The sequence below is a fragment of the Arachis ipaensis genome, chromosome B8, assembly GCF_059453495.1.
Source record: "Arachis ipaensis isolate K30076 ecotype BB chromosome B8, ASM5945349v1, whole genome shotgun sequence".
In the NCBI taxonomy this organism is placed as follows: domain Eukaryota; kingdom Viridiplantae; phylum Streptophyta; class Magnoliopsida; order Fabales; family Fabaceae; genus Arachis; species Arachis ipaensis.
Genome location: NC_142443.1, coordinates 33,952,783 through 33,977,269, shown reverse-complemented (window position 1 = coordinate 33,977,269; position 24,487 = coordinate 33,952,783). Strand labels below are relative to the sequence as shown.

The 24,487-nt window shown below is 40.1% G+C and overlaps 1 non-coding gene and 1 pseudogene across 1 annotated transcript; one reads left to right on the top strand and one right to left on the bottom strand.

The window, feature by feature from the left end:
- Positions 1–1,359: 1,359 nt before the first annotated feature.
- On the bottom strand, positions 1,360–1,463 carry LOC148547656 (small nucleolar RNA R71). The gene has a single exon (XR_015898412.1). It is a non-coding gene; the product is annotated as a small nucleolar RNA R71 (small nucleolar RNA).
- A 5,637-nt stretch (positions 1,464–7,100) lies between these two features.
- On the top strand, positions 7,101–13,308 carry LOC148547655 (uncharacterized; annotated as a pseudogene).
- Positions 13,309–24,487: the final 11,179 nt, after the last annotated feature.

Below are 24,487 nucleotides of genomic sequence, written 5' to 3'. Positions count from 1 at the left end.
AAAAATCCAAAAATCAAAAAAATATATTTCCCTTTTTCACTCATAAATTTCGAAAATTTGGATTGACTTTTTAAAAAAATTTTAAATTTAATTGTTTCTTATGAGTCAAATCAAATTTTCAATTTAAAAACCTTATCTTTTTCAAATCTTTTTCAAAAATCAACTCTTTCTCATTTTTTCTTTCATATTCTCGAAAATTTCAAATTAATTTTCAAAATCTTTTTCTTTTTTTATTTCATATTTTCGAATTCAATGCTAACAATTAATGTGATTGATTCAAAAATAGTAAGTTTGTTACTTGCTTAGTAAGAAAGGTTCAATCTTTAAATTTTAAAATCAAATCTTTTTGTTTCTTGTTAGTCAAGCAATCAACTTTAATTTTTAAAATCAAATCTTTTAAAATTCTTTTTCAAAATAAGTTTCAATCACATCTTTTTCAAAATTTAATTTCAAAATCTCTTCTAACTTCTTATCTTTTCAAATTTGATTTTCAAATCTTTTTCAATTAACCACTTTACTTTTTGTTTGATTCTTGTCTTTTTCAAAACTACCTAACTAACTCTCTCTCTCTCTAATTTTCGTAAATCCCTTCCCTCTTTTTCAAATTTCCTTTTTAATTAGCTAATTATTTTAATTTTAATTTAATTTGATTTCAATTGTAATTTTCGAATTTTAACTTTAAATTTTAAATTTTATTTTATTAAATTTTTGAATTTTTCTCTTCCTCTTCTCCTTCTTATATTCTTCTCTTCTTATACTTGCATAAGGAATCTCTATACTGTGACATAAAGGATTCCGTATTTTCTTTTGTGTTCTCTTCTTTTTCATATGAGCAGGAACTAGGATAAGAACATTCTTGTTGAAGCCGATTCTGAACCTGAAAGGACTTTGAAGAGGAAGCTAAGAGAAGCTAAAGCTCAACTCTCTGGAGAAAATCTGACAGAAATTTTCGAAAAAGAAGGAGACATGGCTGAAAATAATAACAATGCAAGGAAGATGCTTGGTGACTTTACTGCACCAAATTCCAATTTACATGGAAGAAGCATCTCAATACCTGTCATTGGAGCAAACAATTTTGAGCTTAAACCTCAACTAGTTTCTCTGATGCAACAAAACTGCAAGTTTTATGGACTTCCATCTAAAGATCCTTTTCAGTTCTTAACTGAATTCTTGCAGATCTGTGATACTGTTAAGACCAATGGGGTTGATCCCGAGGTCTACAGGCTCATGCTTTTCCCGTTTGCTGTAAGAGACAGAGCTAGAATATGGTTGGACTCTCAACCTAAAGATAGCCTGAACTCTTGGGATAAGCTGGTCACGGTTTTCTTAGCCAAGTTCTTTCCTCCTCAAAAGCTTAGCAAACTTAGAGTGGATGTTCAAACCTTCAGACAGAAAGAAGGTGAATCCCTCTATGAAGCTTGGGAGAGATATAAGCAACTGACCAAAAAGTGTCATTCTGACATGCTTTCAGAATGGACCATCCTGGATATATTCTATGATGGTCTGTCTGAGTTATCAAAGATGTCACTGGACCATTCTGCAGGTGGATCCATTCACCTAAAGAAAATGCCTGCAGAAGCTTAGGAACTCATTGACATGGTTGCTAACAACCAGTTTATGTACACTTCTGAGAGGAATCCTGTAAGTAATGGGACACCTCAGAGGAAGGGAGTTCTTGAAATTGATGCTCTGAATGCCATATTAGCTCAGAACAAAATATTGACTCAGCAAGTCAATATGATTTCTTAGAGTCTGAATGGAATGCAAGCTGCATCCAACAGCACTCAAGAGGCATCTTCTAAAGAAGAAGCTTATGATCCTAAGAACCCTGCAATAGCAGAGGTGAATTACATGGGTGAACCTTATGGAAACACCTATAACCCCTCATAGAGAAATCATCCAAATTTCTCATGGAAGGATCAACAAAAGCCTCAACAAGGCTTTAATAATGGTGGAAGAAACAGGTTTAGCAATAGCAAGCCTTTTCCATCATCCACTCAGCAACAGACAGAGAATTCTGAGCAGAATCCATCTAGCTTAGCAAACATAGTCTCTGATCTATCTAAGGCTACTTTAAGTTTCATGAATGAAACAAGGTCCTCCATTAGAAATTTGGAGGCACAAGTAGGCCAGCTGAGTAAAAGGGCCACTGAAACTCCTCCTAGTACTCCCCCAAGCAATACAGAAGAGAATCCAAAGAGAGAGTGCAAGGCCATTGATATAACCAACATGGCCGAACCCACAAAAGAGGAGGAGGACGTGAATCCTAGTGAGGAAGACCTCCTGGGACGTTCAGGGAACAATAAGGAGTTTCCCTTAGAGGAACCAAAGGAATCTTAGGCTCATCTAGAGACCATAGAGATTCTAATGAACCTCCTTCTGCCCTTCATGAGCTCTGATGAGTATTCTTCTTCTGAAGAGAATGAAGATGTTACTAAAGAGCAAGTTGCCAAGTACCTTGGTGCAATCATGAAGCTGAATGCCAAATTTTTTGGTAATGAGACTTGGGAAGATGAACCTCCCTTGCTCACCAATAAACTGAATGCATTGGATAGGCAGAAATTACCTTAAAAGAGGCAAGATCCTGGCAAATTCTTAATACCCTGTGACATAGGCACCATGACCTTTGAGAAGGCTCTGTGTGACCTGGGGTCAGGAATAAACTTAATGCCACTCTCTGTAATGGAGAAACTTAGGATCTTTGAGGTGCAAGCTGCCAGACTCTCATTAGAGATGGCAGACAACTCAAGAAAAGAGGCTTATGGACAAGTAGAGGACGTGTTAGTAAAGGTTGAAGGCCTTTACATCCCTGCTGATTTCATAATCCTAGACACGGGGAAGGATGAGGATGAATCCATCATCCTTGGAAGACCCTTCCTAGCCACAGCAAAAGCTATGATTGATGTGGACAGAGGAGAGGTGGTCCTTCAACTGAAAGAGGACTACCTTGTGTTCAAGACTCAAGGCTCTCCTTCTGTAACCATGGAGAGGAAGCATGAAAAGCTTCTCTCACTGCAGAGTCAACCAAAGCCCCCAAAGTCAAACTCTAAGTTTGGTGTTGGGAGGTCTCAACAATGCTCTGAACATTTGTGAGGCTCCATGAGAGCTCATTGTCAAGCTATTGACATTAAAGAAGCGCTTGTTGGGAGGCAACCCAACGTATTTAATTATATCTATATTATTTTTATCTTCATGTTTATTTCATGTTTTATTAGGTTGATGATCATGTGGAGTCACAAAAACTACTGAAAAATCAAAAATAAAATGAAAAACAGAATGAAAAACTGCACACCCTGGAGGAAGAACTTACTGGCGTTTAAACGCCAGTAAGGGTAGCAGAATGGGCGTTAAACGCCCAGTCTGGCACCATTCTGGGCGTTTAACGCCAGAACAGAGCATTATACTGGCGTTAAACGCCAGAAACAAGCAGTAGTCTGGCGTTTAAATGCCAGGATTGCACTCTGAGGAAAGCTGGCGTTAAACGCCAGAAACAAGCATAGAGCTGGCGTTTAACGCCAGAAGCAAGCTACATTTGGGCGTTTAACGCCAGAACTAAGCATGGAAGTGGCGTTAAACGCCAGGATTGCATGCATAGGGCGTTTTACACGCCTAAAAGGTGCAGGGATGTGAAATCCTTAACACCTCAAGAACTGTGGACCCCACAGGATCACCTCTGGATCTGTGGACCCCACAGGATCCCAACCTACCCCACTTCTTTCTTCTTCACACATTCGAATAACACTATACCCTTCACCAATCACCTCAATCTCTCTTCCCCATTACCCCTTCACCAATCACCTCCACCACACTTTCCCATAAACCCCACATACCTTCAAATTCAAAATCTCTCTCGCACCCAAAACCACCCTAAATGACCGAACCCTAAACCCCTCCCCACTCCTATATAAACACTTCATTCCTTCTTCATTTTCACACAACACACCCTTTCTTCTTCCCCTTGGCCGAATACACCACCCTCTCCCTCTCTTCCATTCTTCTTCTTCTTCTTCTTCTATTCTTTCTTCTGTTGCTCGAGGACAAGCAACATTATAAGTTTGGTGTGGTAAAAAGCATTGCTTTTTGTTTTTTCCATAACCATCAATGGCACCTAAGGCCAGAGAATCCTAAAGAAAGAGGAAAGGAAAGTCAATTACTTCCACCTCTGAGTCATGGGAGATGGAGAGATTCATCTCAAAAGTCCATCAAGACCACTTCTATGAAGTTGTGGCCAAGAAGAAAGTGATCCCCAAGGTTCCTTTCAAGCTCAAGAAGAATGAGTATCCGGAGATCCGACTTGAGATCCAAAGAAGAGGTTGGGAAGTCCTCACCAACCCCATTCAACAAGTCGGGATCCTAATGGTTCAAGAGTTCTATGCAAACGCATGGATCACTAGGAACAATGATCAAAGTGTGAACCCGAATCCAAAGCATTGGCTTACCATGGTCTAGGGAAAATACTTAGATTTCAGTCCGAAAAATGTAAGGCTGGCGTTCAACTTGCCAATGATGGAAGAAAACGAACGCCCCTATACTAGAAGGGTCAACTTTGATCAAAGGTTGGACCAAGTCCTCATGGACATATGTGTGGAAGGAGCTCAATCATTCTCACTAGCAACCGGTCTGAAGTTACTGTAGACCGGACCATCATGATCCATAGTATCATGATTGGAGAGGAAGTAGAGGTTCATGAGATTATACCTCAAGAACTTTATGAAGTTTGGAATGGGTATGGTAAGAAATAGTGGAAATTGTGAAGTTTGGTAAAATTGGGTTTTTGGTGAACTTTATTCGATCATAACTTTTCCCTCAATTTTCGAAACTAATTGAAATTTGTTTCGAAGTAAAGATCTTTGAAAACCCTTTAAATTGGTATAAAGTTTGTGAAAATTAAAATTTTGTAGAGGAAGTTATGATCATTCAAATTTGGTGTTAAAAATCTTAAATTCTGCAAAGTTGCAGAATTTCATGATTTCTGATACGTGCGGGCGCACACCCTTGTGTGGACACACACCCTGGGAAAACTTTGATCTGTGCGGATGCACACACCTGTGCACACGCACAGGCAGGGAAATGCGTTCTGTTGGCCGCGCTAGCACAGCTTGTGCGCGCACATATCTAAAGGAAAAATTTCAACTTGTGCGGGCGCACAAGTTGGGGAGGCCAGTCTGTTGGGGGCGCTGGCACAGGTTGTGCGAGTGAACAGACCTTTTAAGTTTTGACACCTGTGCGTACGCACACCTCTGTGCGTACGCACACTTTTAAAAATTTACTGGGCGTGCGCACGCACAGACCCCTGTGCGGTTACACACGTCCTGTTTCTCAAATTTTACTTATTTTTCAACTATTTTAGCTTCCCAACACGGTTGTAAGTTTCTTTAACACCATTTTAATACTTTTGGGTCTAGTTTTGTGTATTAGAACATGGGGTATAACTTAAGGGTTCTAGTACATGATTTTAAGATAAATTAGAAAATGGAGGCCTAGGTTTCTGGCGTGCTGAGAATGGTTTGATGTTAGGTGAAGGATGATTGGTATATGAGACGAGGAATGATGAACTTTTGGTATTTGGAAACTGAGTTATAAAGGGACAGTGGTTGAGATGATTCGGGTACTCGGATTGAAGTGACGGATCTCTGTATACTGAAAATGCTTTTGAAAACCACTGAAATAATGTTTTTATATGATATTATGAGATGCTATGTGCCCGGCAGAGACGGTGGTTAATCCCGCTTACGTTGAGATGTGATGTCTGAAGCAAGAGTATCCCGCTCGCATCCCTTCGGAACTATAGGCCGTGCAGGCGCCGGTACCTGGACAGTGATCCGAGCACTATATCTTGGGGGTTCCCATATGAGAAATCCGAAGGGCGACGTCTCCATGGAGATGTGTCGGGTTGGCAGTTGAATCGACAATGTGATATCACAGCCAGTAGGGCAGGCATGCATCATATGCATATTCTATCTGTTTGTATGCTTTGTTTACTTGTAATGGCTTGCCTAATTTAATAACATGCTTACTTGCTATCTGAATTATTTGCTTTATATGTTTCTACTTGTGCTCTACTTGCATTGTGTATTACCTGTGTTTTCTACTGGGATTGAGGAGGTTCGGAAGGCGGTGGCGATGGGATCGCATGGAGGATCGGTTGGTGAAGGCTGTGGGACAGCGGTGTTTAGTTAGAGTAGAAATCCCCTAAGATAGATTACCTGGTTTATTTAAGACAATGTTGGTATATTATGCTTATCTGTTTTAGAATGCTTAGGTTTGAAATCTTGTGATGGATATGGAGCTTAGGATTGCCTTTGGCATCCCGGGGTCTTATATCCTACATCACTGGGCACTGTTACCATACTGAGAACCTTCGGTTCTCATACCATATTTTTGTTGTGTTTTTCAGATGCAGGTCACAACCCACCTCGGTGAGTTGCTTTGGATGGTGACAGAAGCGGAGGATCTTGGATTCTTTTGGAGTCTTTTTGGTTTATTTTGTTTATACATCTCTCCTTTTGTATTTTGTTTTGCCTAGAGGCATGTATATGAGAGAACAAAACTTGTATGAGCTGTTATCACTGTATGGTTTTGTATACCTGTATGTGGCTAGCCGGCTTAAACTCCGCGAGTCGTGACTAGTTTCCTATAATAATATATACTTATCTTTTGTTAGATCTTATCTGTTTCTTGTGCCTTAAGCTAATAGCTTCGTTAGTACGTTTTGCGCTTTTAAAATCCTGTTTTGAGTTATATCTTTCATCAGGCTTCTAGATTATACTATTCTTTCCATAAATATATTATGTATGAACTTAGAACTGTCGTAATCTCTGATTAACCTTTGCTTTACGACGCGAGGTAAAGCTTAGGCTAATTAGGGTGTTACATTTAGTGGTATCAGAGCGGTTCGTCCTTGTGAGCCTGAGGGATGGACCGATTGTGTTTCATTGCAAACTCTGTGTGTCTTTTCTTTGATGCTATTAGGTTATCTGTTTGATATTGCATAGCATACTTGCTTGTGAGTGCCTGTTTGGGATAATTGAAGCACTAGGCTTTTGATATTGAGACTGATCACCTTGATATCGATTGTTTGGTGTAGACAGGAACCCTACATGGCTACTCGCAGGCGAGGTCGAACACGTACGCGAGAAAGTAGGAATGAGCAACCAGCAGACAATCATGCCGAATTCATGGCGGCAATGGCGAATCTCGCTAATACCATGGAAGCTAATGTTGCTGCGACTCTGCAAGCTGTGCAGAGATTGGGCCAACCAGCCGGGAACGGAAATGGCAATGGGAATGGCGAAGGGAATGCCAATGATAATGCTGAGGGAAACAGCGATAACACGGGAGGAGTTCCGATGACCTTGGCGACGTTCCTCAAGGTTTATCCACCCACTTTCCGAGGATCCACAAATCCTACTGAAGCGGACCATTGGTTCCAGGCTATGGAGCGTGCTTTATAGGCGCAGCATGTTCCCCTCAATCAGTATGTGGAATTTGCCGCTTATCAGCTAGCGGAAGAGGCCCAGCCCTGGTGGCAAGCTGAGTGTCGTTTGCTACAGCTTCAGAACGCCGACATTCCATGAGAGGTGTTCCAAACGGCTTTCTATAAGAAATACTTCCCTGAGTCTGCAAGGGAAGCAAAGGAAATGGAACTAATGCAGCTAAAGCAAGGTTCCCTATCTGTGGCGGACTACACCAACAAGTTTGAGGAGCTCTGTAGGTTTTCTAGGGTGTGTCAAGGTGCCCCAGAGACTTACGAGAGCTGGAAGTGCATCAAGTATCAGAGGGGGTTGAAGGACAACATCATGCCTGCTGTGGCTCCATTGGAGATTCGTACTTTTTCTAACTTGGTGAACAAGGCTAGAGTAGTGGAAGAGTATGCCAAGACCGTAGTGGCATCCAAGGACACTCATGGAGGGAGCTCTAGTCGTTGGAGTGGCAAGTATTTTCATCCGAGAGGACAAAGCTTCAAGAGAGGAGGATATGTCCCTCAAGGCCAATGAGGCTTCAGAAAGAACAATCAGAATTAGTTTCAGTATGCTAATGGAAGAGGAAATCAGAGTAAGAGTTCTTCGGATTTAGCTTGTAATCGTTGTGGACATTTTCACGCTTATGACTCATGCAAGATTGGTTTAGGTGGTTGCTTCAAGTGTGGGTTGCCTGGCCACATTGCGAGGGATTGCCCTACTGGGAGGAATCAGAATGCGGGCCAGAGTCAGCATCAAGGTCGAGTCTTTGCTATGAATACCAAGGATGCTTCCAAGACGGATCCTTTGATGAGAGGTATATGTCTAATTGGTAATAAATCCTTATTTGCATTATATGATACTAGAGCTTCGCATTCGTTTATTTCGCTTGTTAAAGTTGAGAATTTAGGCTTGAAAGTGTCAGAGTTACCTTTTGATCTGCATGTGCATACTCCGCATCAAACAGTTATGACTAGGTCAGGTTGTAGACAAGTAGGTTTCAAGCTTGAGGGTAGAGATTTTGTGCATGATTTGATCTATTTACCAATGGTGGGGCTAGAGATGATTTCGGGGTTTGATTGGTTGTCGAAGAACCGGGTTTTTTTGGATTGCTTTCAACTGACAATTCGGTTTATACCAGAAGGAGAGAATGGGGCAGTGGTAGCTACGGGATATTACCTGAACTCTGTAATGGTGTATTGTAGTGGAGAGGAGTGTCAGGGTTATATTCTGTTGGCTGATAATAAGTTGGGCGATGCCCAAAACTTAGATCAAATTCCGGTGGTTAGAAATTTTCCAGAAGTGTTCCCGGAAGATATCTCCGAGTTTCCACCTCAAAGGGAAATTGAGTTTGCGATTGAATTGGTGCCGGGAGTAGGACCAATATCGATTGTGTCGTATAGAATGGCTCCGATAGAGCTGGCAGAGTTAAAGACTCAGTTGGAAGAGCTTCTGAATAAAAGGTTCATTCGACCGAGTGTATCACCATGGGGAGCGCCAGTTTTATTGGTGAAGAAGAAAGATGGAGGAATGCATTTGTGTGTGGATTATCGATAGTTAAATAAAGTGACAGTGAAGAACAAGTACCCGCTGCCAAGGATAGATTACTTTATGGATCAATTGCAAGGAGCTGGAGTGTTTTTCAAGATTGATTTGAGATCCGGTTACCATCAGATAAGGGTGAAGGAAGAAGATATCCCTAAGACTGCGTTTAGAACACGCTGTGGACACTACGAGTTTGCGGTAATGTCCTTCGGGTTAATGAATGCACCTGCTATTTTCATGGATTACATGAACAGAGTGTTTCGTCCCTTTTTGGACAAATTCGTGGTGGTTTTCATAGATGACATCTTGGTTTACTCTAAGACGGCAAAGGAGCATGAGCAACACTTGAGGATTGTGTTGCAAATCTTGAAGGAGCAGAAATTGTATGCTAAGTTGTCAAAGTGCGAGTTTTGGAAGGAGGAAGTAAAGTTCTTAGGCCACGTGGTGAGTAAAGGAGGAATAGCTATAGATCCTTATAAGGTAGAAGCGGTGATGGAATGGGAAAGACCGACGACTGTGACGGAAGTCAGAAGCTTCTTGGGTTTAGTCGGATATTATAGGAGCTTTATCGAAGGATTTTCCCGGATTGCATTACCGATGACAAAATTGACAAGGAAAGAAGTGCCATTCGTATGGACGTCAGAGTGCGAAGAGAGTTTTCAGACCTTGAAGCAGAGGTTAACTTTAGCACCTGTTCTAATCTTACCGGAATCGCATGAACCATTTGAACTATATTGTGATGCTTCTTTGAAGGGTTTGGGCTGCGTGTTGATGCAACACCAGAACGTGGTGGCTGATGTGACGGAAATTGGCCGATTAAGAAATTATTGTAAGAAATACGTTGCAAGTACAGTTCTCAACCGACTAAAATCCGCTTATCAATTTAGAAGGGTTGTCACAAATTCAGAATAAAAATACTGGGAGTAGAAATCCCAGGTCATCTCCCAACGAGTTGACAAAAGAGTGCAGGTTATTGGTTAGAGGTTTTCCAAGAAGTTTTGAGTTTGAGAAACAGAAAAATAAAAAATTGTAAATTTAAGCAACGAAAATTAACGAGAGAATTTTTATAATTCAAATAAAAGCCTTGACCGGGAGAAGATTAATTGGAAGTTATATCCTTGTTGGATTTTCCCAAGTATAATAATAAAAGGTTATTGTTCTACTTGGTCATCCCTTACTGAATAAGGGAAAGTCAAGTAACTAACTAACCAACTATATCCTCAGGTCCTAGTCCTTTCCTAAGGAAGGATTAGAGTTAGAGATTAGAGGGTCAGCCAACAACTTCCAATTAAGATTACACTCGAGTATTCCAACTCAAGGTTCTCCTCTTAATCAACTCCCAATCAAGTTAGAGAACTACTCCATTAACATGAATATAACTTTCACAGAATTAAAAAGGGAATAAAAGAAAGACATGATAAACAATAATTGAAAACTAATTAAAAATAAAAATAGTACTTTGCATTAATAAATTCTAAAAACAATCCAATTGTAACTTTGAACAAGGATTAAGGATATGGAAGAGTAAGGGAAAAAGAAAGCAAATTAGAATAATGATGACTGCACGAAGGTAATGACTCTTCTCAATATCCAAAGCAAAAGCAATAAACTCTAAAACTATGAATGTAAAGAAAACCCTAGAGGAAGGAGTAGAATTCTCTCTTAAATTCAAAAACTAAACTAAAATTATGCGTAATGAGAATGTGTGTTGAGTCTCTGTTGTTCCCTGGCTCTAGTCTGTGTTTCTGGGCTGAAAACTGGGTCCAAACTCGGCCCAAAATCGCCCCCAGCATTTTCTGTGATTTCTGCAGATCACGCATGTCACGCGTATGCGCCAGGTGTGCGTGCGCGCCGATGGACTTTTTGCCAATGTGCACGTGCGTGTCAAGTGCGCGTGCGCGTCGCTGTGTGAACTCGCTTTTCGCACGTACGCGTCAGGTACGCGTACGCGTCATTCCTCGCTGGTCAGCTCCTCAGATTTTCTTGTGTTCCTTCCATTTTTGCAAGCTTCCCCTCCATCCTCTAAGCCATTCCTGCCCTATAAAGCCTGAAAACACTCAACGCATAGATCACGACATCGAATGGTATAAAGGGGAATTAAAAATATACAGTTTAGATGTCTAGGAAGCAAGTTTTCAACCTTGGAATAAAATTTGGAAGGAATTGTAAAACCATGCAAATTATATGAATAAGTGAGTAGAGAGTTGATAAAAACCACTCAAATTAGCACAAGATAAACCATAAAATAGTGGTTTATCAAACTCCCCATACTTAAACATTAGCATTTCCTCATGCTAAGCTCAAGGAGACAAAATGAATGAATAGGGGAAAGTAAGACTCATGCAATGCAATGCAACCTATGTGTATGAATGCAACTATATAATAAAATGTTTCTATATACTTGGTTAAAAGTAAACAAGTTCTCCAAGACAAACATAAATCAAATTCAACTAATTCAATTCATACAGTAAAAAACAAGTAAACTTGTAAAAAGATAGCTCATGAAAGCAGGGAACATAGAATTAAGCATTGAACCCTTACTGATGGTATATATGCACTCTAATCACTCAAGTGTATGGGATAATTCACTCTAGTCTTCTCTAGTCATGCTTTCTAAACTTTGTTCTTCACCTAACCAATCAACAAGTATTTAATGTACCAATGCAAACATCATGAGGTCTTTTCAAGGTTGTAATGGGGCTAAGGCAAATGTGAGGATATATGTATGGCTGAGTGAGCTATAAATTGAATCCTTGACTAACCTAAGCTCTCACCTACACACACACGCACTCTATATAATTCTAAGATTATGCCTAGCTACCCAAAATTCCCACTTTTTCATCTCATACTCATGCATCAACTTTTCTTTTAATTTGTATCACATATGCATTGATCTTTTATTAAACTTAATATTGGAGTAATTTTGTCCCCTTGTTTATTTATTCATTTATTTATTTGAATATTTTTGGGGGTTTTTTTTATAAGCAAACATAACATATCAATGCAAATGGATTTTTAATTTTTCTGGTCTCACATGAGTAGGTACCCAAATTCCTAATATTTTATCAAAGTAGAAACAACACATTCCTTATTAACCCATGTTCCCACAGTTTCCCCACACTTAGTGTACACACAATCTCTATCTTAAGCTAACCAAAGATTCAATTGGGGTAATTAATTTGTTTTTCTGCTTAAGGCTAGTGATGTGGTAAAATATAGAATAAATGGGGATAAAGAGGCTCAAGGTGGCTAACAAAGGTGATTAAAAGGGTAGGCTATTTGGGATAAGTGAGCTAATAACAAATGATGGCCTCAATCATATGTATACATATTAATACACTAAACATTGGACATATAGAGTAGAACAAAATATAGATTACAATCATAGAGAAGAAAACACACAAAAATAAAATATTATGGTTAAATAATGTAACCATGTAATTAAGCTCAAAATCTCACAGGTTATGTGTTCTTAGCTATAATTCATGTTCCAATTTACAATCCTCAAACAAGTTCAACACAAATTTTCAATTTAAATTAGTGAAATTTTCCAAAAATAGGGTCTTGAAAAGAAACTTATTACTTTAACCAAGCACACATACATGCAAGCAATTATTATCATGCAATCTATTCTATTTAACTAAAGAAAAATAACCTATTGGTGTTAAGAAAAAGCAGTTACTTCCGGAAGTCAGGTACTGACCGACCTTCCCACACTTAAAGCTTGGCACCGTCCTCGGTGCCATCAGTCAGGAACAAAGGGGGGCTAGTAACAACATCTTCACAGTCGGGATTGTCATGGCTCCCAGTGCTGGTAGATGAAGTGGAGTCCGGAGTGTCTGGATCTTCTTCAAGCGGGTGGTTGCCAACAATCAGCTCCTTGAGGTATGTAAATCGATGCTTGTTACGGTACTCCCTTCGCTTTGCGTGTCGGTCAAGCTGGTCCAACCTCTGAAGTATCTAAAGGAGCAGTTGATTTGTTGAAGGTGCTTGTGATGTGGAAAGAGAAGGAATATTTTCGGCCGGGTCTGCAATCCGGCTGGTAGTGGCTGCTTAGGGTCTGATGTACTTCCCGTTGGGGACATACTGATCGTCCCGCGGAAGTATGGTCTTGGTGTCCCCAGCTCTGTAGGAGACTCCAGCTGCCGAGACTAGATCTGAAACCAAGGCGGGAAAGGGTAGGTTGCCCGCAATCTGTACGTGTCCCATGGCATGCCAAAGGTGGCTTGGTAGATTGAGAGGCTGGTCTGTAAGGATACATCAGAGGAGAACAACTATATCTGCAATGAAGGAGGACTCGTGAGTGCTCGAAAAGACGTAGTGGGACATAATCTGGGCCCACACTCGAGCCTCTAAGGTAAGTACTGAAACCAATATTCTCTTAGGTTGGGATCGATGGTATCCATAGATCCATCTGCTGCCAGGTTGTGCTAAAATGCTAAGGACGGCGTCCCAGTCAAATTGGTATGTCTGGCGCATGACAGAGGCTTCTTGGTATGCGTCCAATCCTTCTGGAGCAGGGGGAAGATTTAAGGCTCGCTTAATAGCCCCTTCGGATATAGGGACTTGCTTCTCACGGACATAGATAGACTGCAGGGATGGCATGTGAAAGTTGGAGTAGAATTCAACTACCCATGAGAGATTGACCTGCCGTGGCTGCCTCCGTAAGAATCCCCATCGTCTGCGCTCAATCCGAGGCTCTATAAAATCAACAATGTGGGTCGGAAGGATGAGTAGGTGCTCATTGTTGTAGTTTCACTCAGCCAGGATGGGAAACATCTGCTCATAGTAGCGGTTAGTGAACCGCGCAGTTTCCCTTGCTGGAAAGGCTTTCTCAGTTTCCTTGACCTTGATGATCCTCTTGACCCGCTTTGTTGTTAGTTTGACTGCTGTTGAGGATGGTTCTACAGCTAGTGCTCTTTTCGTCCCTCTCCTCGCTGGTGGCTGGTTAGAGGCTTTGTCTTTATCTTTCCTAGTGGCCATCCTGAAAAGGGAGAAAAGAAAGTAACATGTAAAGCCAAGGGTTTCATCAAGGAAGAGGACAATACAAGTGATAATCAATGCTAAGGTAAAGAAGGATGTCGTTAACACATGGTCGCGTCTACATGTGATCAGTTCATCAACGGAAATATAGCAAGTGCATATTATGGCAAGTAGATGCAAGATGTTTATTAGCATGCCGGCAAATGCATGAGTAGCATAGATCAAGCATCAATAGCTAAAATGTATTATCACTCGTAACAAACCAACAATAACGTTTGTATTGACAATTATATTCAATTAATAAAATGTTGAAAGGGTTTTGTGAAAAACAGACATTAGAGTAGAAGGATAGAATAATTAAAGATGCACAATGCCATACGGGCTTTTTCACAAACACTTAGTATGCATGGTAAATATGTTATTGAAAGTATTAAATTGGAACATGCAAGCATCCCAAAAATAATTAGTGATAATTGTCAAACAACTCCTTAATAATCCACAAGCAATTATGGAAGAAAACAATCACCCAATTAGATTTCTAACACCAAGTAAAATAATGCAAAAATAAATAAATAATAAGAAGAGAAGAAAGAAAATAGAAAGAAAGAACCTTGAGAAGAAGGTGACAAAGAGAGGTAATGGAGAATGTGAGGTGAAGAAAATATGAAGGAAGGGGGAAGAAGAAGAAAAGAGTAAAGAAAGAAGAAGGAGAAAAAGAATGGAGAATAAAGAAGAAAGAAGAGAAAGAAAGAAGAAAGAAGAAAGAAATTAAGATTGGAAAAGAAAAGATAAGAAACGTGGCGGCGCAGGGATCTGGTGGTGTTGCGCAAGTGACGCGCACGCGTACGGTACGCGTACGCGTACATTGAGAGAAAACAAAGGGCGCGGAGGCGCACAGTGCGCGGAAGCATAGGTGGCCATATGTGGAAAAGGACGCGCACGCGTCATGGGCGCATACGCGTCAGTGAATTTGTGCGTTGAGCACAGTGCCAGCCCCAGTCCAGCATAACTCTCGTGTAAGACGACATTTTAAGCCGATTTTCCCAACCACGCGGACACGCCAAGGGCGCAGACGCGTGGGTCGCCAAAAGTGGGAACGGCGGCGCGCGTACGATACGCTTGCGCGTGGGCGGGATTGTGCCTAAGGCACGTTCCTTGCCCAGCTCCCGCACCACTCTCTGTTCAATCTAATCCATTTCGCATCCAGGGCTTTCCAGAAATATAAAATAGTCCATACTTTGCCCGAGTTTAGATGACGCAAACTGGCGTTCAACGCCAGCTTCCCGCCTTATTCTAGAGTCAAATGCTAGAAACATGTTGCAAAGTGGAGTTAAACGCCAGAAACAGGTTATAAACTGGCGTTCAACTCCAAGAAAGACCTCTCCACGTGAAAGCTTCAATGCTCAGCCAGAGCACACACCAAGTGGGCTCCGGAAGTGGATTTCTGCATCATTTACTTAATTCTGTAAACCCTAGTAACTAGTTTAGTATAAATAGGAATTTTTACTATTGTATTTACATCTTTTGGATTATCTTTTGATCCTTTGATCACGTTTTGGAGGCTGGCCTCTCGGCCATGCCTGGACCATTATCACTTATGTATTTTCAACGGTAGAGTTTCTACACACCATAGATTAAGATGTGGAGCTCTGCTGTTCCTCATGAATTAATGCAAAGTACTATTGTTTTTCTATTCAATTCAAGCTTATTCCTATTCTAAGATATTCATTCGCACCCAAGAACATGATGAATGTGATGATTATGTGACACTCATCACCATTCTCACCTATGAATGCGTGCCTGACAACCACTTTCGTTCTACATTAAGACGAGATAGAATGAGTATCTCTTAGATATCTAATACAGGGGACCGAGTCCGAGATATTAGAGTCTTCGTGGTATAAGTTAGAACCCATGGATGGCCATTCCCGAGATCCGGAAAGTCTAAACCTTGTCTGTGGTATTCCAAGTAGGATCTGGGAAGGGATGGCTGTGACGAGCTTCAAACTCGCAAGTGATAGGCGTAGTGACAGACGTAAAAGGATAGTAAATCCTATTCCAGTATGATCGAGAACCGACAGATGATTAGCCATGCAGTGACAGCGCATTGGACCATTTTCACAGAGAGGATGGGATGTAGCCATTGACAACGGTGATGCCCTACATACAGCTTGCCATGGAAAGGAGTATGAAGGATTGGATGAAAGCAGCAGGAAAGCAGAGGTTCAGGAGGAACGAAAGTATCTCTATACGCTTATCTGAAACTCTCACCAATGAATTATATAAGTATCTCTATCTTTATTTTACGTTTTCTTTATCTTTTAATTATCAAATCTTTAAAACCATTTGAATCTGCCTGACTGAGATTTCCAAGGTGACCATAGCTTGCTTCAAGCTGACAATCTCCGTGGGATCGACCCTTACTCATGTAAGGTTTATTACTTGGACGACTCAGTGCACTTGCTGGTTAGTTGTGCGAAGTTGTGACAAAGTGTGATTCACGTTTGAGAGTACCAAGCCTTTGGCGCCATTGTTGATGATCACAATTTCGTGCACCAAGTTTTTGGCGTCGTTGCCGGGGATTGTTCGAGTTTGGACAACTGACGGTTCATCTTGTTGCTCAGATTAGGTAATTTTATTTTCTATTTTTAAGTTTTTATTTTTTTTAGCTTTTATTTTCGAAAAAAATTTTCAAAAAAAAAAGGAATATATATATAAAAATAAATATTTTCAAAAATATATTTTTCTTCAGAATTTTTAAGAATGAATTATAGAGTTTCATGAAGCATGTTGAAGCCTGGCTGGCTGTAAAGCCATGTCTAATTCATTTGGACTGGGGCTTCCACTTATCAGCATAGAATGAAGTTGGATGAAGTATCAGCTGTTATATAACTGATTTGTATCTGCTAAAGCTTGGCTGGCCATTGGCCATGTCAAGTGTGTTTTGGACCGGAGCTTTCACTGAAAGCTTGACTGGCTAGTAAGCCATGTCAGATTCCTGGACTGGAGCTTTAGACTAACATTGCAAGATTCCTGGAATTCTTATTAAAAATTTTGAAATCCTTATTTTTCTTTTTCAAATTAATTTTCAAAAAATACCAAAAAAATTAATAAAATTATAAAAACCAAAAATATTGTGTTTCTTGTTTGAGTCTAGTGTCAAGTCATAAGTTTGGTGTCAATTGCATGTTTATCTCTTTCTTGCATTTTTCAAAAATTCATGCATTGCATTCTTGACGTTAGGATTTCTGCCAGTAAAGAATTTTATAAAAACAGTCGTGTTGTAGATATAGTCTCTAAACTGACAGAAATCCCTTCGTACAAACGTTTTGGTTGTCACAAGTAACAAACCCCTTAAAATTGATAACCGAGTATTTAAACCTCGGGTCGTCTTCTCAAGGAATTGCAGGGAAGTATGTTCTTATTATTGGTTATGGAGATTGTAAATTGGGGTTTCAAGAATGAGGAACAAGTAACTTAATGGCGAGTAAATTAAATGGCAATTAAAATAAATAAATAGCTGTAAAGCAAACTTTTGGCAAGGTATGAGAAATCGGAAGTCCAGACTTAGTTATTCTTATCAATAACAATGAAAATTGAATCTTAATTCCACTTAGTCAACCTTTACTAAAGTAAAAGAAAGTCAAGGGACTAATTAGTTTGATCTTCGAATCCTATTTATTTCCTAAGAAAAGGTTGGGATTATTGAAGCTCAGTTCAATTAGCAAAGATAACAGTTATCAATTATGTTGAGATAAGATAACTCCTGAGTTACTGCTTTCTTAACCAAGACCAAAAGAGGAAAAAGTAAATTTGCTGGAATAAAAGTGCCTTCAGATGTAAAGCAACAATAACATAAATTAAAGAAAGCAATCATAAATTGAAATACCTCAAATAGCATTAACAAGGGAAATTATAATCTAACATGAAGAGTTCATAAACTAAATTGGAAAAATAAATAAAAATAAAGAACCTGGGATTGAGAGTTACTCCTAAAACTAAGAGAAGTCCTAAATCCTAAGAGAGAGAGGAGAGAACCTCTCTCAAAACTAGATCTAAAACATGGTAACTAAATTGGTGAGCTCTCCCTGAATGGATGCATTCCCACACTTTATAACCTCTGGTCTATGCCTTCTGGACTTGGATTGGGCCAAAAAGGGCTTCAAAAATCGCTGGAAGCGTTTTCTGCAATTTCTGGTGCGTGGCCTCTGTCACGCGTCCGCGTGGGTCACGCGGTCGCATCATTCAGAGCTTTCCTTGTCACGCGGTCGCGTCAGTCTTGTGAACGCGTCGCTATTGATTCGCGCTTGGCATGCGTCTGCGTCGCCCATACGATCGCGTGGATGCCAGTTTCTTCAAAAACTCCGTTTTGTGCTTTCCTTCCATTTTTGTATGTTTCCTTTTTCCATCCTTTAAGTCATTCCTGCCTTAGAAGATCTGAAACTACTCAACACACTAATCACGGCATCGAATGGAAATAAAGGTAATTAAAATAATTAATTTTAAAGCATAGAAAATATGTTTTTCACCTACATCACATAATAAGGAAGGGAAAGTAAAACCATGCAATTAACATGAATAATGATGACAAGTCATCTTAGCCTAGTTTCACTAGCCTTTTTCTTTTGTTTTCATTTAGTTTTATGCACTTTCTTGCATTATAAATTAGCCATTTAAATTGGAATTGCATGGTTTCCTTAAATCAATCAACCACCTTTTAATTGATACAAAATCATGAGGTTCAAGCTAACTTTAGTTGATAATTAATTAATTTATAAACCTTGTGAATTTTGTGATACTTTGATTAGTTGTTTTGATTACTTGTAGGTGAAGAAAGGAAACAAAAGGTGTGCCAACATTATGGAAGAAGGTTGCAAGAAGGGGTTTGAGAAAATGGAATTCACGTTTGAGCTAACGTTTACCTCAAACGTCAACTCAAACGTGAGTAGCAGTTGAAGAACACCCTGGGGAAAAGCCAACGTTTGCGCCAACGTTTGCCTCAAACGTTGAGGTCAAACGTTGGCTGAAGATGGAAGCTCCTGGAAGGCAACATTTGCGCCAACGTTTGCCTCAAACGTGAGGTCAAACGTTGGCACCAAAAGAGAAGAGAATTGAAGCTCCTGGGAAGGCAACGTTTGCGCCAACGTTTGCCTCAAACGTGAGATCAAACGTTGGCGCCAAAGAGAAGAGAAATGGCATCCCTGGAGGCAGCAACGTTTGAGCCAACGTTTGCCTCAAACGTGAGGTCAAACGTTGGCTCCAAAAAGAAGAAAGTTGGAGTTCCTGGGCACAGCAACGTTTGAGCCAACGTTTGACTCAAACGTGAGGTCAAACGTTGGCACCAAACAGCATGAAGGGGCATACTTCAAACAAGAATAACTTGAGTTGTAGATGTCCAATTGAGGTGATTCCAAGTGGGTTAGAAAGCTGACATTCAGAGCTTTCCAACCATATATAATAGTCTCTATTGGGCACAAAATTGGCAACGCGACAAGAGGACAAAGTAGCCCCCAAGAAGCATACAAGAAGGGAGGTCCACGTTTGAGCTCACGTTTGACCTCAAACGTTGAGCCAAACGTGGAAGACAGCACATGGCCTAGCTGCATAATGCCTCACTCAAGTAACGTTTGAGTCAACGTTTGCCTCAAATGTTGGCTCAAACGTGAATGGTTCATGGCTTGGTTCACTGATGGATTTCCTCCCAACACCAAGAGCAATCAACAGAGGCTACTAGCAACCCAATTCCATCAAGGCTAAAGGCCCAATTCAAGGCTTAATGACCATTTGAAAAAATTGTATAAATAGCTTAGGATTTGAAGTTTTTGGGGAGCTTCCCTTTTTCGTTTTTCAGAATAGCTTTCTTTTCAGTTTTGCTCAGAATTCACTTTATTTTTCTTAGCATTGTTGTTTAATTCAAGAGAATTTGGGAGGAGAATTGATCTCTCTTCTTCCTTGTTCTTGCCCAGCACTCTTTACTTTTCTTGTCTTGGATTTTGGGTGGAGAATTAAAGAAATTCTATTTCAATCTCACCTTGGGATCTTGTTTAATTTTCTGCTTAATTAAATTTCAGTTTCGGTTCATTGCTTTTCATCTACTTTCTTTGCAATTTACAATTTCCTTTGCAATTGTTCTTGTTGGATCTAGGAAGGCATTGAGATCTAGACTTGGTTTTCTAGTCTCTTGGGTCCTGAGGTTCAAATTTCCCATTTCCCATTCCCTGTTTTGCTCATTTACAATTCTATCTCTAGATCTGATTCAATCCAAGTGTTCTTCTATTCCTATGCTTGTTGCAAATTTTATATTTCCCTGTTTAATTTCTGCAAATCCAATTCCCACTCCCCTTTATAATTCAAGCCATTTACATTCCTTGCACTTTAAGATTCTGCAATTTACATTTCTTGCGTTCTAAGTTTCTGCCAATTTAATTCCTTGTTCTTTAAGATTCAGCACATTTATTTTTCGTTCCCTTTAATTTTCTGCAATCTACTCCTCTCCCTTTACTTTTCATGCAATTTAATTTCTGTTAATAACAAATCACTCAACCAACACTTGATTCGCTTGACTAAATCAATCACTAAACTAAAATTGCTCAATCCTTCAATCCCTGTGGGATCGACCTCACTCACGTGAGTTATTATTACTTGATGCGACCCGGTGCACTTGCCGGTGAGTTTTGTGTCGGATCGTTTTCCGCACATCAAGTTTTTGGCGCCGTTGCCGGGGATTGATTAGATTGACAATGATTAAGTGAAGTGGAGATCTAGATCAAGCACTTTTTCTTTTCTGTTTCTTTAACTTTTGACTAACACGCTAACTATTTGAATTTTTGCCTAAGCTAACTAATATTTCACTTCAGCCATGGATTGAAGTGTTATTGCTTTTCTGGTATTGTGTGATTCTTGTGTTTTGCTTGTATGTCAGATACAAGAAGAGAGATCCCTACCTTTCATGAAACTGACGAAAGAATCCTCCGAAGGCTAAAAAGAGAAACAAGAGAAAAAAATGTTGCTGGAGAGGAAGAATCAGATGAAGAATATCATGAATTGGAGGAACACTCAACAAATCCAACAAATCCACCAGTGAGAATGGCCAACAACAATGGTCAACCCCAGAGGAGAGTCTTGGCTTCATATACATTTGCTAATCCAAGGCATTGTGGGAGTAGCATCCTTACCCCAAATGTCGATGCAAATAACTTTGAGTTGAAGCCCCAACTCATCACCTTGGTGCAGAACAACTGTTCTTATGGAGGAGGCCCCTTGGAAGATCCAAACCAGCACCTATCCACCTTCCTGAGGATATGTAATACAGTGAAGACCAATGGTGTACATCCTGACAGTTACAAATTGTTGTTGTTTCCATTTTTCCTGAGGGACAAAGCTACTCAATGGTTGGAGTCATTTCCAAGAGAAAGCATCAACAATTGGGAGGATCTAGTGAGCAAGTTCTTAGCAAAGTTTTATCCTCCTCAAAGGATCCTCAGGCTCAAAACAGAGGTTCAAACATTTACTCAGATAGATGGAGAGTCATTGTATGAAGCATGGGAGAGATACAAAGCTTTACTCAGGAAGTGTCCACCAGAGATGTTTAATGAATGGGATAAACTCCAAAATTTCTATGAAGGACTGACAATGAAAGCTCAAGAGGCACTTGACTATTCAGCAGGAGGCTCAATGCAACTCATGAAGACAGCTGAAGAAGCTCAGAACCTCATTGACATGGTGGCTAACAACCAATATTTTTTTGGCCATCAGAGACAACGCCAACCATCACTAAGGAAAGGAGCGTTAGAAATGGAAGGGGTGGACACCATCCTAGCTCAAAACAAGATAATGCAGCAGCAGATTCAAGAACAATTTGAGCAGATGGCTAAAAAGATTGACAGCTTGCAAGTTGCAGCAGTGAATACAAGCCAACCATCAACCACATGGGGACAAAATGAAGAAAACCAAAAAAATCAGCAGCAGGAACAACCTCAATATGTGCACAACCAAGGCTCAGGCCAAAATGAGGCTTATGGTGACACCTACAATCCATCCTGGAAGAACCATCCAAATCTCAGATGGGGAGATAACCACACCCACAGCCAGCAACCGTGGCAGAAAAACTCAAACCAAAACAACTCAAGAAACACAACTTACTCAAACCACGACCAGCAAAACGCTAATAATAATCAATACAAGAAACCACAAAATACATATCAACCACCTCACCACAATCCACAAACTCATCAAAATAGCATTTCCGCACCAACATCTAACCCCCAAAACTACCACACTACCCCTACAAATAATTTCCAGCAACCACATTCCACCCCCATCATACCACCAATAGACCATCATGAAAGTAGAATTTCAAGTCTTGAGGCAGCCATACAAGCAATTGCTCAGTCCACTCAAAGCTTGGTCAAAATGCAAGAGAGAAATGAAGCTACCATGAAGAGCCTTGAACGACATGTGGGATAATTGGCCAAACAAGCTGAACGGCCAACCAATTTTCTCCCAAGTGATACAATCTCTAATCCAAAGGACAAAGGAAAAGCTACAAAGTGGGAGGAGTGCAAAGCAATCATAGTGGGAAGTGAAAAGACTAGGGAGAAGGAAGCCATCAATCAAGAAGAACACAACAGAAAAATTCCACAAGAAGAGACAGAAGAGAGAAGTGAAGAGGAGAGAAAGACCAAGAATGCAAAAAGCTCAAAGAAAGATGTGGACATCCTTGAAACACAGCTACAAGAGAAGAAGGAAAGGGTGAAGCCAGATGTCCCCAAACTTCCGTACCCTCAGAGGTTCAAAAAAGAAAACGAGGATAAGCAATACTCAAAATTCCTGGATATATTCAAGACTCTCAGCATCAATATTCCTTTCTTAGAAGCACTTGAACAGATGCCATTATATGCCAAATTTATGAAAGAAGTACTCACAAAGAAAAGATCCCTGAAGGAAGGACAGATTGTTGAGATGACAAAGGAATGTAGTGCTATCCTCCAAAGAGAGTTGCCAGAGAAGAAAGATGATCCTGGGAGTTTCTACATACCTTGCACCATAGGAAACATAACAATTGAGAAGTCATTTTGTGACCTCGGTGCAGGTATAAACTTGATGCCTTTGTCTCTAATGAGGAAACTTCAAATTTCTGAGCTGAAGTCCACACGAATAGTTCTCCAAATGGCTGACAAATCCATTAAGCAAGCACTGGGAGTTGTGGAGAATGTGTTGGTAAAAGTGGAAAAATTCTTTCTCCCAGCTGATTTTGTCATCCTGGATATGGATGAAGACCCTAACACTCCCATCATCCTGGGGAGGCCTTTTCTTGCTACGGGCAGAGCATTGATAGATGTTGAAAAAGGAGAATTGTTGTTAAGAGTGCATGATGAGCACCTAGCATTCCATGTTTTTAAAATCCTGCATGAGCCCACTCAAGAAGAATATTGTATGAGGGATAAGGCCAAGGATCAAAGCTTGAAGGAGGCATTTAATGAGTTAACTCCAAGACTTCTACATCCATGCTTGAAAGAAGTAGAGATGGTGCAACAGACCAAAGAAATCAAGGAGGAACTAGATCCAAAACCCCCAGATGAGAACCTCAACATTCCAGATAAAGAACCACCAAGGCATAAATCATCTCATAAGAAAGAAGAAAAGAAGAAGAGGCCAAAAGGGTGGAAAAACAAGAAAATCCCCACTGAAGGCTTTTCACCAGGGGATAAAGTAGTGTTAAACACCCAACCAGTGAAGGTGTCCCCACAATCATCTGAATGCTATACTGTGAACCGGATCCTTTCACTTGAACACCTAGAGATCATCAAAGAGGAGACCGGAAGAAAGTTCACAGTAAGAGGAGAAAAGTTGAGGCACTATGATTTTCAACCTCCATGATCAAAAGAACAAGATGTCAAGCTAGTGACATTAAAAGAGCGCTTGTTGGGAGGCAACCCAACCTGAGGTAATTTTCTTTTCATAGCTTTTTCAATAAAAATGTTGAATAATTAAGTATGTATTGCAAGGAGCTAAGTTTGGTGTTGCACACCAAAATAGTTTAAGGGAGAATGAAGGATTCTAAGTTTGGTGTTCCACCAAAATCTCATTTAAAAGCATGCTCTCACCTCTTGCATAATGATAGCTCCAAGCAATCAGACAAATTATTTAACCAGTTAATTGCTTCTTAGTTTGGTTCCATAACCTTTAGCAAGGCCAAAAGAAGTTATAAATGTACAACCTGTTGCATTAAAGACAGTGGCAAGGAATTAAGTTTGGTGTTCCCACACCAAATTGAATCCAAAAAGCCACACTCAATTCATGCATACTAATCAGTAACCTAAGGGCTTGAGAAGCAAGCAACTTTTGAGAATTGTGCAGGGAACGAACCACCATTTGAAGACACTATGCATCATGACTCAAAAGGGACACAACAGAAGGAAGAACAAAAGAACTGCAAACCAATAGGTTGTATTTATACTTAACTTTTGCTGTTGAGAAATGCTTTGATTTATGTCTTG